Raw genomic sequence first — 13,506 nt, 5'->3', positions numbered from 1 at the left:
AGGTGTAGGTCGGAAGAAAGTTGGCAAGAGTTCTCAGGAAGAAAATGTAACATTTTTTTCCCTTCTCCTCCCCAGTATTGTATTGCTGGCTCCCTGGATTTCCACAGCATGTACAGAAACGCAAGGAGACGGTGTAATCTCCTTTGCAAGGCCATTCTACTACAAAGAAGCTATATGTGTAAAAGTGTGAAACTATGTGGCTCACGAGTTTGGTTTGGGGATATGGGGCATTAATTTCTATACATCCAGGACTCTAAAGAACAATGTCATTATCATATGATTAGGTATCTACTTAAAGCGTGTGGAGGCAAAGTAAAAATCATGGGCTGCTTGCAGCACCCAGTGCCATTTTCACAGTCATTTTATGGTGAGCTTCCCCTCCTCCTGCCGCTGATTGGCTGAGGGGCCCCAGTGGCCCTGCCTCTTGCCACTGTTTGGTGGAGAGAGCTGCCTTTCATGCAGACTCGCCCTTCACTGCTGATTGGCAGAGAGGGGTGGGACCATACAAAAGGCAGCTCTCTCCGCCAGTCCTGCTGGCAGCTTCCCCCCCAGCAGGGTGTGGGGCTGGGCGACAGGAGCCACTGGCTGCCACTGGGGAGCCAGCATTTTATTTTTAATCAGTTTTTTTTTTTCCTGGTGATTCTGTGCAAAATCACAGAGAATGCCAGTTTTCACAGTGCTCACAGAAACTGCCTTTTTCACAGTTTACACAAAAATCACAAAAATACAAATTAAGTAGATCCCTACATGTGATAGATGCTTATGGTGGCTGACATAGAATGAGTTTGGGGTGACCATCTAGTTGCCAGTGGACAACTGCTTCAGTTCCAATTTGTTATTTTGTACGGCTGTGCAAAATTTTGACTGGTGTTTCGTTTCAAAGCTGTTTTAACATGTTTCCAGCTCAAAACAGCAAAACCAAAATTAAATGAAAGGCTTTGAAACAGATTCAAAATGAAATGAGGGTACTCAAAACGTTTTGAAAGTATGAAGTGTTTCAAGTTTTGAAGCCAGGCTTGCTTGCAGCTAAACAGAAACTAAGGAGAGGGAGGGAGAAGTGAGGGGAAGGACTGCTCTCATATTGACATCTAGCTCCTGGTTCGATTCCCCAGCTCTCTGATTGATTTTCCCAGCTCTCTGATCATTACCCCAGTTCTTTGCAGGGGTAACAGCCCCCGATCTGCGAATGAGGTTTCAGCAGGCTCCCAGAGGGAGCGGGCCTCTGGATCTGTGTGCAGGATGACAGCATGCTGCTGCAGCCGGCAAATGATACTAGTTTTGTTTTAAACCATTTGAGGTGCAGTTTCACAAAAACTGCCACACCTATCTCCTTGAAACTTGGCAGGCTACATGACCTCAGAAGGGGCTACCATTCCTGTAGTTTTCATCCAAATCAGGCAAGAAATGACAAAGTTCTAGGCTTTTTTGTGATTCCCCATTATAGCCTATGGGCAAAACATTGAAACGTGTTGAAACAGTGTTGAAACAGTTTTGATGAAACAAAACTGTTTCGTTTCACTCTTTTGAAGCACTGTTCTGTGTCCCTTCGAACGGGTGAAATGGAAATAAAAACAAAATGGTGCTGTTTCACACAGTCCTACTTAGAGAATGAGAATTTCTTCTAAGCCCTAGGTCTCTTTCCAGGTTTTGCAAGGTGCACATTGGTAGGACCGTCTGGGGAAACTTTTTTTCCTGTTGTTCCTGTTGTGTTGGTAAATGGCAAGTTTCACTTTCCATGGTTGTTAGTATGGCAATATTAATGGGTAGTAAACTTAAAAATATTGCTCAACGTGCAAAAATCCAGTATCTTCTTCTAAATAGGCAGCAAGTCAATACCTGTATGTTGAGGTTTGGGAAAGAGAGTTTAGCCATTCAGAATAAAGCTCTTCTTTATGGATTTGTTTTAAATCATGAAGGATATATCTCTAGTCAGCAAGGGCACTAGAAAATGCAGGTGGTATTGTCAAACATTTGCTTATTATCGCATGCCACAGCTCATCTGAACATAAGGATATTGTGCTTCTAAAATGTCTTTAATTTGAACAAGGTTCGATTTGCCACAGATGCAGGTGGAGGCAGAGGGATGAAAAAATGCACAATATGATCTCTCTTTGTGTCAAAAACAATAGCTTTTGCCAGATTTAAGTTTAGAGGAATGCAATACTCCAAACATTAGGTGAGAAAGACAAAATCTGGAAATTGAGCTTCATCTGCTTAAAGCTCAGTCTTGCAAATGTCTTTTACCAAGCAATAAGCCCTTCTGTCAGAGACGATGAGTAGGGGGTGCATGTAGGTGCACATGCACCCCCTGAGCATGGCGGTGCACCCCCTACATAAAGGTGCCCCTGACACTGTCAGCAGCACCTGCAGGCAGTCACCGCTCTCCAACCCGCTGGCGGCATCTGCAGGCAGTCCACGATCGCTGCTGGCTGCCACCAACACTGCTGGCAGGGCCTGCAGGTGGTTGCCACCCCCCCTGCCGCCAACAGCACCGCCGGCGTCTGCGGGAACTCCGTGCTTACCACTGCCATGCTCCCACCGCCGCTGCCATGCTCCCACCGCCACCAGTGCAGCCGTGCCCCCTCAGCCGCTGGGGGCACTCATTGTTCATGCCTTCTGTTATGAGTAATCTAATTGATTTCAAGCATGACTCAGTGTAGTTTGCAGGATCAAGGCCATGCTGTGGAAGTACAAGATGAGTACAAGATGAGTCTAGATGTGAAAAGACAGCTACTAAATTGAGGTTTATGACTGGACCATGTGCTGACTAACTCTGTTTTTGAAGGTTCCAGGGGAAAATAACCATTTCATTCAGTTTGAAAAGTCATCCCATAAGCTCTAGTTTAAGAGGAAAGCAGGGTGGCTTAATATTTACTCATCTAAGAAAGATTGCTGATATTCTTGTTAATATTCATAGCCTTCATTAAGCAATTGATCTAGTCATCAAGACATCAATGTGACTTAGGAAGAGGAAGAAAACAGGATACATCATAGCATCTTTAAGCTGATTATCTTTATTTTTAAGTACCACCATGGGAGATAGTTCCCTTGCAGAATGAAAACTGTCCTCTTGCACTCTGCTATTCTGGAATAGCAGCTGCATTCATGTCACCTTGAAATTGAATCTTTCCACAGCCAGGAGGTACAATCCCAAACTTTGAGAGGAAAGAGAGAAAGAATGAAATGATTCAGACAAAATAGGAACAGAACCTTCATCAGCACTCTCAGAAATCTTTTTCAAAGGAGAAAGGGGAAAATGTGTTATGTTGTTCAGTAACATCCTTTCTGCTGATCTAAAGCCTCAGCCAGTTATGTCTGGGACAGGAAGCCTTTGAATTTGGAAAGCATAGAAAAATAATAACAGGGAGTCTGACCTTTTTTCCCATTTCTCGTTCTCCTTCCCCTTCTCTTTCCACAAATGATGCATCACTATGTCAAAAATAAAGGTAAAAATTTTATTGCACTTGCATTACATTTTAACCCTTGTTTTGTTTAACATGATTAACATAAACACATATTTTCAAAAGATTTCAGAATAAATGTGGACCTATCTGGATCTGGCTCGTGTGGGAAGATCTTAATTTTTAGAATCCAGTGACATTTTCTCTTTTACAGTCAACACAGTTCCACCTTAAAGCATAGCAATAAGGGCATCAGGAGTTTGCAGAATGGATGAAAAAGCCCTTTAAAAGTATTACAGGTTCACAGGGTGGTGAAATGCCAGCCGCATTAGTAGCCTGTATTAGTGGGAACATTGTGAGCCTTTCACTCCTTCACTCTGGGCTTGAGGTAGGTTGACATGGACTAGTGTACTGTATTGGTATGTCTCTCCTTGTCCTCTGACAGCTACGTGTATACATTTTAGAGACTAAGTAGCCCAAAATCAGGAAGAGTAGAAAAGCAACTCACTAGGGAAAGTGACAAACAGAGAGTTAAGGGTCAGTGAATGTGGTGAGTGAGGTTTCAATAGAATATTCTCATGTTTTTCCCATGTCTCCACTGGACAAGGTAGAGAATATTGTCATGTGTACAAGCGCCCTGAGGCACTGACAGCTTTGCTTCTAACTCCTTAAATACCTCTTGCTGGTAAGTCTCTAGAACACTATTTATTGTCACAGAAAAACCCACATATTCCCATTTTGGAGAAAGAAACAGGGCATGAGTAGTGTTCTCTTACTGTAATGCACTTAAACTACAGCTCAGTGCTTCATGTTATTCCAGGCATCAGTGTCATTAATACACCTCACCTAATTAAACATCTGCAAAACTGTCATTCGAACCCTGAACCTGGTTTCTACACTTCTACCAGTGTGTCTTTAAAGCTAAGCTGGCATACCAGTATAAGGACGCCTCAGCGTCAGGGGTACATCCCTCCCTCCTTAGCTGCTTCAGTCAAGGGTTCCATATAAAGTTGCCAAAAGCCTCTGTGCTGATCTATTGCACCTGTGCTTTCTAGTACAGCTACGCCATTTCACTCCCAGCTTAGCCAAGCTTCATTCTAAATCTTTTCCATTCTGACCCTCAGCTCATCCTTATCTCTCCTAATGTGCCATAGAGGAGACTTTCAGCTGAAAATCTTCTATCTATTCCATCTTCTTCTCAAACATTTCTGAGATACCCTTACCCTAGCCCATAACTCCGCAACTTTTAGTACACCTCTATAAGCAGTTCCATCGTTGGACCTGATTTCTGAATGACACCTTTTACTCTGGTTGTGATCTCCACATCAGTCGCACTTTGATCCTGGCCCACCCTTAGTCCAACACTTTCCCCATCTTCCACTGCTCTGCTCCCTAAGACTGGAAATAAGTTTTTAATCTGCCATATCCTGATGTACCATTCTTGGGCCCCTTCTACATGTTACAGGTATTGCTCAATTAACTGGTTAATTGTGCAGTTACCTGGAGACCAACCACACATACAAAGTAGCTATTGCACAATAAAAAGCTCCAACCAGCTCTACCTCAGTGGGCACATCAGTTAGATCTCGAAGGGCGCATCTACATGTGTCCCTATGGCAGTTTTGTTACTATGCCTTCATTTAGGACTTCCAAAAGGAAGTACTAAATGACGGTACAGTAACAGCCTATAATGCATTGTGCACGCTGCGCACAGTTAATTTTAATTGCTGTGTCACCATACCAATGAGATAGAATGAGGGAGCACATTGCTACAGCAATGTAGCTGCAGCGTCACAGTTTGTGACCACTGATGCTAGCGTCACCGTAGCATATTGCTATGGTGATATAGCATCACATGTTGACATGCCCAAAAGCTAACTATACTTGGTTGCTATCAAGCTTTATTTTGTATGTGTAGCAGGGGCTCTCCTGCAGTTGGGAGCCCCGTCAGCTGAGTTGAGAGTGCGGAAAACCCCCAGAGCTGCATAGGTGCATCATACCCAGCGTAAAAACTCCGAGCCCTAGGTATTGCGGGAGACATGAACCCCAGGGTCCAGGGGTTTCCTGCACTCCTGAGCCATGGGGATAATGGGAGCTGTGATTCCCATGGTCTGGGGGTTTCTTGCGCCCCTGAGCCTTAGGGATCAAGGAAGCCACAATTCTCTGGCCCCAGGGGTTTCCTGCACTCCTGAACCCTTGGGATTGTGCTATGATCCCTAGGGCTTGGGGGTGTGGGAAACCCCCCTGGTGACAGAGGATCATGGTCATCCTCCAGCTCCAAGGGTTTCCTGTAACCCCAGGGTGGGGGAATTACTGTAGCAGTGATCCTTCACCCCCAGGAGTTTTCCACGGCCCCAGGGTGGGGAGATCACCACAGCAGTGATTCTTTAGCCCCAGGAAGCCCCCATGGCTGGGAGCCCCTCAATTGGGATGCCTCAGTTCCAGCTACAGGAGCTTGCCAGCACAGGGGGAGCCCAGGAGGGCTTAAGAGCCAAGCTAGTGCAGGCAGATGCTGTGCAAGCTGCCTCCACACTGTTCTGCCAGTGCACTTAATTCTTGACCTGCAGTATTGCTTTTATTCCAGTGCTGGGTTGTCTAAGTGGAAGCTGCCAATATTGCTGAAATATGCCAGATGGTACATGGTTTTCTTGATGTGAACAAATATTCACTTGAGACCAGTGATCTAAACTAAGTTTAAACTGCTGTATATTTCTATCTAAACAAGCCAGCATATATCTTTTGACAAATGTGTGTGCAGTTGTTCCAATACACAGCAACATATCACTCTGTCAAAGAGGAGGTATTCTTCTGGAGAATGGAAAACGCATGCTGTTGCAAAAGAGATTGCTTATTCTTGAGAGCCCTCTGTCAATACAGTTATACATCAGAATGTGGAAGGGGGACCCATGCACCACTTGCCTCACAGGCTGGGCAGCAAAAGTCTTCATTTCTGCCGATAACACCTTCGTAGAGTTGAGCAGTTGAGAATAATAAAAGGTTGAATTCAGAGCACATTTCCTAGAGCAAAGTGCGTGGTACAGATGCTTGTGTCTTGTAGATGTATCAGTAAAACACTTCACTCACCAGGGAAAAAACAGATTCCTTCACAGTCACGAAGGATGTGTTCAAGAGGTGAGAGACCATGCTGGGGATGTACAGCCTTGCCACAATATTGCAAAGTACAGGCAAGGCACAGCCTTGATGTCAGAGACCTGTTGTTGTGTCCCGTCTCCTCCTGTGGAAGGCAGGAGTTGCCTAAGGGCCTCACAGAAGCTGCTTTAGCTATTAGAGTGACATAGCTCCATAGACTGGTAGTAAAAAGGATTCTGCCCCCCAGGGACCCACTGTCCATCTGCCTGTACTTTCTTGTAAGTTTTGTTCTGGATCTGTAAATTACATTGTGCTGATCTCTGTTAGTTGGAACCACTACCTCATATCTAAATCATCTGCACACTTGCTAAAATGTGGAGCTAAATGTGAACTTTTAGTCAAAGCCATCTCTTGGTTTCATCAACCTTGCTTCCTGGAAAATGCCCCCATTTAAGAGCTTGACATCTAGCACATAACTAGCTATATTTTCAGCACATCCAAGGGATATAACTGCTTGGAGAGTGCACTTGGGCATTTGCTTACCATCCTATCTATAGACAAAATGAGGATCCATTTCCATATGCAAGTCCTTGGCAGGTTCAAATGAATCCATTTAGTTAAGATAATTATTTCCCTAAATCTTTGCCCAAAATTCAAATCAATTTCCCAAAATAATTGTCAGTATTTTAATACATATGAGCTCTAACCTTAAACAGTTGCAGGTGCTTTACTCCCTTGTACGTGTAAGCTGTATCGTGTAGTAAATTCAATAGTGTTCTGCAGTCACCTGAGAAGCCAGTCCAAGCATTGATCTATTATACTGATCTCTTTGCTTCTTACTCAAATAGGAGGAATTTTGCTGGATAATGAAAAGGCCATTTTATTGAGAAGTAGATAATTTATTCGTCATAGCACTCTGTCAATATGGTTAAATATCAGTATGGTGAAGGATAACCACTTGTTATGATCGTGTTTAGTCTAAACTGCTTCAAGCTAAGACTGAACTGGATTTCTTATCTATGATGTAGGGCTTGGGCAGGTTACCTGCATAATATCAGAAATCTGTGGGATGTTGTTTTGTCATAAAGTTATGGAATTTTTAGAACAGTCTGACGTGAAGGTTTCATGTTGTTTCAGGCCTGCATGACTGTGACTTGCCACCAAGGCTGGTGAGTAGGGACATGCATGGCAGGAAGCACAATTGTGGGATCTAACATTAGATTCCACTGTGCCTTATCACCAATCACAATCACAGGCTCCTCCTATACTGACTCCTGTGGCTGCACTTGCAATTGATGGAGCTCAGCAAAACTCGCAGCAGGGGCAGCGTTTCCTGCACTTTCCACCCCTGAGCTCTGCAGCTGACAAGGGCTGCGGGGCTCTCAGCAGAGGCAGCTCTGGGAACACTGCCCCCACTATGAGCATTGTTGGCTGCGGGGCTCACAGCAGAGGTAGCAGGGAGAAGGCTGCCCCTGCTGCAAGCCTTGTGAGGAGCAGAATGCAGCAGTGGCAGCATTCCCTTCACTGCCCCTGCTATGAGCCCTGCATCCCACTTCACTGCACCCAAGGAGGCTCGTGGTGGGAGAGAAATGTTTGCCCCACTACAAGTCCCACAGCTGACAATGCTGCCACCACTACAAGCCATGTCAACTGCAGGGCTGGCAGCAAATGGTGCACCCCGTGGCTGGGGGCCCCTCAGTTGATGGTCCTCCCAGACACAGGGGAGCACTTGGCACATGTTCAATTAATAGCGAGATTAAAATAAGCTACAAAGTTAGTACACATTTTTTGTGGAATAACTTTGTAGTTTATTGCTTGTTTTATCACACCATTCATTGGCTGAATGTGTAGCTGGGTCATACCTTGAGGCATGATGACCTGGTTAATCGCATCTTAAGTGCAACTGTAGAGGGGGCTTTAGAGTGCTGCTCAGAGCTGGTAGAAGCAGCCTCCCCAGGACTCTGAGCTTGGTCTTCCCATGGGCCAGACCAGGCAGCTGAGGGTGGTAGGGTTCCCTAGCTCCATGGTCTCTTTGCAATTAAGCTAAGAGCAGTTGCTCTCAGTGGGAAGGGAGGTGGGGTGGGGAACCACTTGATTTTTGGAGGGCAGGAAGGGGACAGCAACTATGAGCTGTCTACCATGGGAAGCTGGAGGAATGAAAGTAAAGTGTTTTACCTCCCCTGACTATTCAAGCAATACCCTGGAATGCTGTGCATGAAATCTTTCCAGGATCAACCTCCTTTGGAGTGGTTTATCTTTAAAATATTAAACAGTATTTATGGTGGTTTAACACCCCTTAACTAATGTCTGCTTTCATTTTAAATGCCTTTATGATTTTTTTAAGGTAACTTGTGACAAGGTCCCTAGATTCTATTATGCATTTCTTCTTCAGATTAGACACAGGATGCAGACAGATGTGCAGGCCCCTGCTCTAACTCCGGGTGCTTTACATAAAGTGCCATGAGTTAGAGCACCCCTCCTTCCCCCCACCCACAACCCAACAGACCTTCTCCTGTTGGGTTGAGGGGGAGAGAGGAATCAAGCCAGCCTGCACTGGCTCTCCTCCAAGGAGGCTGACAAACCATCCCTATCCCCAGCCCTGCCCTCTCCCCCAGCTCTAGGGCTGTCAGCAGAGAGGGAGGGGGAAGAAAGCAGCTGTGAGCTTCCAGCTTGGCTTTGTCCAGCCTGAGCTAGAGTGGTGGGGGGTGGATCAGAGCTGAGAGGGGGGAACCAGGCTGGCCTGCAAAGCAAGGGGGTCCAATCCATCCCTGTTCTGCTCCAGCTTAGGTCAGGCAAGACAGAGGTGGAAAGCTGCAGCATGAGCTGCTGGCTTGCCTGGCCTGAGCTGGAGGGTAGGGGGTGGATTGGAGCTCCCTCACCTCGGGCCTGGCTGAGTTCCCCCCAGTACCCAAGCTGGGGAAGCTGGGGGGGTTTCAAGATAGAGGGGCCCCAATCTACCTCCCATCTCCAGCTCAGGTCAGGCAAAGCCCAGCCGGCATCTTACTGCTGCTTGCTTCCCCCTTGCCACTCCCTCTCTGCTAATAGCCCCACAGACTGCACATGTGAAAAATTAACCCTAGGGAACACAAGTTCCCTAAGGCAGCCTAAAGCAGAGCACCTTCATCTACTACCTCATTTGAGGAGGGTTAATTTGACATGTGATCAGCCATTTAAAAAGTGCTCTGCAGCCATGCGTATGTATCACAGCACAGCATAGGCAGAAGAGAAAAATCTTATTGGGGGGGCTAAGTAAAACTTAAACTTAAAAGATACTTCTACCTACACACACACACCGCTCAGCAGGTAAGTGTGTAGGGGGGGAAGGGGTGCAGGAAAAGGAAGGGGTATGAAGGGGGCAAATCGAGGACCCTGAAGTGAGGGAAGGAGTGTGGCAGGAGCAAGGGTGAATTGGGCCCTGAGGTAGGTCATGGGAGGGTCAGAGCTCAGGTGGCTTGTCCAGGGGTGTGGAGGGCTCCCACCACTGTGCGCGACCCCGGGGCAGGCATGGGGGGGGGGGAGCATGTGCCCCTTGGATCTGTGCACAGGAAGGAGGTGGGCTGCTGCTGTGGGCTTGGGCTCTATGCTACACTGCCAGTGCCCTGGCAGCTGCTCAACGCCACGTGCCTCCCATCACCAGGCAGGCAAGGGCCTCGATGCAGCCAGCACATAGGAGGCATGTGGCATTGCACAGCTGCCAGGGCACCGGCAGTGGGGACAGAGCTCCAGCTCACAACAGCAGCCGCCTCCACCCTGCACACAGATCCGAGGGACATATTTCCCCCATGCCTGCCCCAGTAGTGCGCACAGTGGTGGGAGCCCCCAGCACCCCTGGATGAGCCACTTGGGCTCCAACCCTCCCAAGACCCACCCTGGGGCCCCATTCACCCCAGTCCCTGCCCCTGCCCCACTTCCCCCCTCACCACGGGAGCATCAATCTGCCCCCCACACCCCTTCCCTCCTTCCCCCCTTAGCCCCTACACACTTACCTGCTGGGTGCTGCTTCACATGCTGCAGGGCTGGGCTGAGTTCCTATCCACCTGTGGGCTGCAGCTACTCATCTGTGCCTGTGCGCACCCCTCCCTGTCCTGCTGCAGCTGCCCAGAGCCTGCACCCAGGCTGCCCTGCAGTGCTCAGCACTGCCACTGCTGCCCCATGTTTGGGGGTGCTAAGCCCTGCTAGCCCTGGCCTTCTGCCGTCTATGCAGCACAGCTTCAGAGCACTTTCAGGGCCCCAATCCTGCAAAAAATGTATCTTGCAAGTGCCCACAATGGAAATGTAATTCACTGCATCCACAGTTGGAGAGATTAAATGCCTTTTTATCTAGTGCATTTCAAAGCCTCCCTGAATCACCTAGTATTACACATGTCAGTTCCAGCACAAGTCATGCATGCCTTGCAATTTTTTTCTTCAGCCTTCTTGTAAGTTCTTTTGGTCCCAGGTCCTGAGAAAAAATGAACTCAGTTAAAGATCAGAAGAGTTATGTTACCTTTATCTGTATTTTCTCCCTTCCACCAATCAAACTCTTAAAATTTTTTGTTAGATTTTGCAAAGGAAGGTGGGAGAAGAAAGAATTCAGTGCTATAAGTACAGTCATTCCTTGCCTATTGCATTGGTGTAATTCAAAATAAAAGTACAAAGGACTTGATTTTCAGATGTGAGGCTATTGTAAGTTAATTGATAAAGACAAGGTTGTAAAGCTCAAACAAATCACACAAGTTTTGAAGATAAATGTGTTTTTCTGTATAGCTATATAGCCATATACATGTAATACATGCACGTATAATTTAATAGTCACAGCACAACATTGTTCAGTAAATGACAAATGATGGAAATAATCATGTTTGGTGCTACAATGAAATAACTAATAGCTTTCTGCATTACTTGTGCGTACTATCCATATCTGGAGTGATGAACTCTTTTGTGTCTTATGTACCACTGCCCTCTACTGCAGCCTACCTATGCATCACAGGTTCCACTCAATTTCACCTTTACTACAGCTGTCTCATGCTTTTTTAATCTGAGCATAATTTGTGCTTATTTATTTACATGCAGTTCATTCCATAATAATGGTCCTCCCTAGTTGTGTGGCAGACAGCCAGCCCAAACTGTATGGTTTGCATGAGTCCACAGCTACTCCAGTCTTGCAAGGGGATACCCTTTTCCAGGGATGGCTATACACACTACTACTAAATAGCTGATTCGTTGCCTTCTACCCCTTTTAGAAATGTCCATCCCTGAGCAGATCCTACTGATTAATCTTAAGAGACCTGTTATGACTACATATATGGCACTCAGAATTTGACCCAAAATAAATTAACCTAAATTAAAATTCATTTTTTTAAAATCAATGGAATTAGACATTTTAATTGACAGTTATATTGTTACATAATAGCACTTTAAAGTATCTACACCAAAGGCAGAGAACAGCAGTTAAAGTATATTGCTCAATGGTAGAAAGAATAAAGAGTACAGAGAGAAAAACAGCTCTGCATTGCAACTCAGCACTTTGCAGGAAGCACTATGAGTTGCAATGATCCCCCTGGCCCAATAGTAGTTTGCTGCTGGGTCTGGGAGTTGGAGATTCCAACTGCTTGCTGCTAGCCTGCAGTCTGGTCTCCATAGCAGTGCCACTCTTCCCTCTCAGCCCAGACACTGTTTTCAAAATGGGAGGAGGGAAATAGAGCAGAGGGAGCTCTTTCTTGAGGTTCCTCAGCTGGCACTGGAGGGTGGGGCAGGTGGGGCTCAGTTTGCCCCAGTCTTCAGCGCTGGCTGAAAAACCCCCTGACCAAACTACCTCCCATCCCATTCTGAAAGTAGCAACAGGCTGGGAGCTCCGCAGACACAAGTTACAGAGCGCACTTTGTTTTGGAGCATGTTCATCTGAACCCGCACGCAATGGGGGGTCAGATCTTTGTGGGATCCGGTCCTTTTAAAGCTGTCTGCAGCCATGCACTTCTGTTTGGTCACAGCTGTAGACTGCTATCTGGGGCGAAATTAGGCGAAAATTGTCACTTGTGTCTGCGCCCAAAACTTTGGTCAAGTATTCTGAATTAACATGTTGTGAGGTCATTAATGCTCTCACAGTAGGAAAGTCTCTAAAGGTGCATCCACACATGCAGACACATTTGCTTGCAGCAGCTCAAATAGCAGCAGCACAAATTTGTGCCAGAGATTTGTGCCTCAACACACGTGCCTGAACATGCACTTTGGTGTGGGGCAAATTGTGTCACTTGGGGCAAACTGACCCTGCCCAGCTCAACCCAGATGTGCTAGCCTCAGCAGTATAAAAAGTTGCCCTGGTGAGCAGCTCAGGGCTACTTGCTCTCAGGAACTTCTGAGGCCCTGCTAGTTGGTATCTGGGGACACTAGCCCCTTGTGCCAGCTGAACTGCTGAAGCAGCTCTAACCTAGAGTGGCCCCTGCACTCTCTACCCACTGCAGCAGCTTGGCAGTGGGGGCTGCTACCTGGCTGTGACCTTCTTCGACCTGCGACAGCATCCCCACTCTTGGACCTGCAGCCCCATGTCTGCCCACCTGCCACACCCAAAAAGGGACTGCACAGCCACCTGGGGTGTGCTACAGGCACTGTAGCAGCGCCACCTGCATCTCCAGGCCAGCTACCAGTAGGCTGTGGCTGCACAGTTGGACTTCAGGCAGCACTGCTGAAATGTCTTCTGCTGTTCTTGCTCAGCCATCTGGGCAGCTATCACCCAGAAGATGTGCTCCTTGCAGTGGCCCACTTCGAACTGTCGATGTGTGTCCTCCTAGCCCCAAATGGCCAGGAGGTCAGCCACCCCATCTGCCCTACAGCTGGGTCCCCAGTGCTGGCCCTGAGCAGGCCCCTCTGCCCAGGTGCTGCCACTTGCCTCACTAGCAGAGATCCTGGTGTTCCTTGTGTCACAACCCAATTAAATTGTGCCCATGCCACTGAGCAAGAGATACCATTCAAATCATCCTCATTTTGACGATTAAGGGTTAAAAGACATCCCTGCCAAAAATTCCTTGAAACAAAACGC

At 46.9% G+C, this 13,506-nt stretch overlaps 1 protein-coding gene across 23 annotated transcripts in view; it reads left to right on the top strand.

Annotated features, from left to right (window-relative positions):
* RGS6 (regulator of G protein signaling 6) overlaps positions 1 to 13,506 on the top strand; it is a 578,846-nt gene that overhangs the window by 384,002 nt on the left and 181,338 nt on the right. The window lies entirely within an intron of this gene.

This window comes from Alligator sinensis, unplaced genomic scaffold (genome assembly GCF_000455745.1).
Source record: "Alligator sinensis unplaced genomic scaffold, ASM45574v1 scaffold381_1, whole genome shotgun sequence".
NCBI lineage: Eukaryota > Metazoa > Chordata > Crocodylia > Alligatoridae > Alligator > Alligator sinensis.
Note: the sequence above shows the minus strand (reverse complement) of the source record. Positions and strands in the feature narration are given on the sequence as shown.